This window comes from Grammomys surdaster, unplaced genomic scaffold, assembly GCF_004785775.1.
Source record: "Grammomys surdaster isolate TR1022 unplaced genomic scaffold, NIH_TR_1.0 873, whole genome shotgun sequence".
NCBI lineage: Eukaryota > Metazoa > Chordata > Mammalia > Rodentia > Muridae > Grammomys > Grammomys surdaster.
Window position 1 is genome coordinate 3,438 of NW_021605292.1, and position 3,246 is coordinate 6,683.

General features: G+C 47.6%; 1 pseudogene; it reads left to right on the top strand.

Moving 5' to 3' along the window:
* Positions 1 to 913: 913 nt before the first annotated feature.
* LOC114634123 lies at positions 914 to 2,717 on the top strand (annotated as a pseudogene).
* The last annotated feature ends 529 nt before the right edge of the window (positions 2,718 to 3,246 follow it).

The window sequence follows — 3,246 nt, forward strand, 5'->3', positions numbered from 1 at the left end:
CGCTTCCCAGATGTCCTTGTGCTCATAGTCTCACTAAGTAATTAATATTTGTGATGACCTTGGGATGAATTTTACTCTCTTTACTCTGATTCCTAAGGCAGACACTTACATAATCCAGTTAATTAACATTAAAAATGACTAACACTTATTGAGGTATGTGCCAGGACTTGTGTTCCATGCTTTATAGGGATTATCTCATTGTAGAAATGTTCCCATATAAAACAACTTTAACTAAAAATATTTTGGTACTTAAGCTTTAGTTGGCTGAAAATTGTACATATATGGAACCACGTTTACTAAGGAGGCTGTGATTAAATGATGGCTTCCATGCTCTCCCTTTGGACTGTGTGTGTGCACAAACATATTAAGTCTGGTAAGTGTGTGCAGAATGCATTTTTGCGCTGTGCTCTGTCCTTCAGTAGTACTAGTAATCCCTTATCCATGGGGAATGCATGATGAGACTCCAGTGGAATAGCACCAAGCCTTACACATGCTGTTTTTCTGTACATGAATGTTGATGATAAACTTTAGCCTATAAATTAAACACAATAACAGGTTAACAGCAATGTTTAACTGTATGCTACAGTGAAAGTAACGCAAACTGGCTGTTTTACCCTTAAACTATTACATACACTGTTCTTCCTGTGATGATGTGAGATGGCAATGCCACTCCATCGTAAGAAAAAGGTAGCCAGAAAACACAGCACTGTGGTAACAATGAGCTTCTACAGAAGGGTTATCTGGACACAGAACTTCAGTGACAGTAGATCTGAGACAGAGACAGCGATGGGGCAATACATGACTGGGTGACATATACAGACTGGATACAGGACAAAGGGATGGTTCACATCCTAGGTGAGACCAAGAAAGACAGCACAAAACTGCTGAGGGCTCTTCTGTTCCTAAGCTAGTCATGGAGCAGATCTCGTACAACTTTTCAGGGAACACCTACATTGTTCAAGTTACCTTCCACATCCGCCTTGGTCCCATTGTCTTCTCTGAGCTTCTGCAGCCTCACTTCCTGTCCACTGGGTGACAACTAGCTCTGCTACTCATCTCTCACGTGGATAGCCCCTTCTTCTCTGGACCACAAGCAGGTGGTACTCAGGCTCTTCCATAAATGCCTCTGATGCTGGTACGTCACTCCTCCATTCATCTTCTGAGAGCTTCACATTTCTCATGTGAACAATAGGGATTATACTACTCACGTCATATGTGTATTACTCTGTCATGTAAAGAGGTTACTACACTAATGTTAGTCATCTGCACTGCAATTTGTATTAGATTCAGTGCACTAAAATATGGTGTTCATATAACACTTATTTTTAAAAGTTTGGACAAAACTATTAACTTTTATTGTTTGTAAAATGTATGATGAATGTGTGGGCACATACATATTAGGGCACATGTGTGAAGATCAGGACAACTTTGTGGAGTTGGTTCTCTCTTTTTTACCTTTGCATGAATTCTGGGATACTCAGGTCCTTAGGTTTATGTGGTAAGTGCTTTTATTTTTCCCTCTAAGCCATGTTGACAGCTCTCACATAGATTTCTAGAAATGTATTTTTTAAGGAATAAACATAGAACAACCTGCCCAGCCTGAGCCTTGACCAGAGAGACTCATCTGCTGCTTCTACACTGTGAGCATTAGCCCCTAAGCCAGCCTTCTCCAAAGACCTACACACTCAGATTTCTTTCTCAATATTGAGACTGAGCCACTAGCACTAGATACTCTGTGCTGTAGACTGGACACAAGACAAAGGGATGGTTGACGTCTTAGGTGAGACCAAGAGAGACAGTTCAAAACTGTGCTGAGGCCTTTTCTGTTTATGTCCCCCTGAAATATGTTTATAGTAACTGAGACCACAGCGTGCTGTGATTATGAGATATGGCCTTTGGCAGATTATCGAGTCACAAGCATGTATCCCTCAGGGAGTACTCATTAGTGTGGTTCTCTCCCTAGAAAAGAGAGCCTGAGAGAAACAGAGCGGCCGGGCCCGCCGCAGGATTTGAATCAAACATCCTTGTGGGAGCCAGCAGCTGGCCAGACGGCGAGTGGGCCAGTCAGCAGCGTCGGCTCGCCCCCCACCCCAACGTTGGGCCCAGCGGCTCCGCCCCGCGCTGTTGTTTGCCTGGTCGGCGCGGCGGTGCGAGCTGAACCTCAGCATTTGCCGGTCGGCGGCGGAGGCAGCGGAGCTGCGAGCGCGAGCCCGGGGCGGCCGCCCAGCTCCACGTCGGTGAACACCGACGAGCTGCAGCACCAGGTCATGATCCACCAGTATGCTGGCCGCGGGCTGCGCGGCCGACAGGGCGTAGCAGCTGCTGCAAGCAGCGCACTGGCAATTCGAGACTGTCCTAAGCACGTTCTTTCAAGAAAGCAACATTCCCAACTGCCACCACCACCTGCAGATGATGCGTAACCCTAGCAGTACCCCTGCTACACCCCCAACTTCCCTGATGAGTTGACCATGTTCTCCATGCTTCGGACCTCTGAGGACCTGCAGAGCAGCAACAGCCCCATGACAGCTGTGGCCTGCTCCCCCTGCAGACTTCAGCTCCTTTTGGGCTGCATCCCCACCCAACCACCAGGTGCCCTGGATCCCACCCTCTTCTCCCATCACTTTCCATCTCCACTGCCCATAGTCCACATGGTCTCCCAGAGCATGACAGGGGGCGCCCCTCTGAAAGCCATGGCAGCCATGGATGGCCAGAGATGAGACTGGACGCCACTAGGCTGGAGCAGGGGACAGTCCAGGGTTGTGGGGACACAGAAGAGGGATGGGAGTGGGGAACGCAAAAGGGCGTGGGGTTTCAAGATCACATGGAAGTTTTTATAAGAGAATTTTTGTGAATTGGGGGACAGTAAACGTCCTGAGCCACTTGGGTTCTTCAGGAGTTTCTCTTCGGGAAAGTTTTTTTTCAACTTTTTAATATATAACTATAATATATATAAATTTAGCTAACGTTTGTGAGAGTGGGGCCTGAGCACGTATTCCGGTCAGAGGCGAGGCTCACAATCCTTCCTTGTCAACATCTCTTTCTCTGTCCAAGGGGGGACAAAAAGATGCTCATGGATGGAGCGAGCGAGCAGCCGGGTGGCTGTGCTGCTCCATGAGAAGGCACACCAGCCATTAGGAAGCCCCAACCCCAAGGGAGGTGGTCCCAGAAGAGTCCTCAGAATCATGGACTTTTCTACCCCAGTACTGGTAGACAGTTTTCATCTCTGCTGGTGGCGCCTCTTGTTGA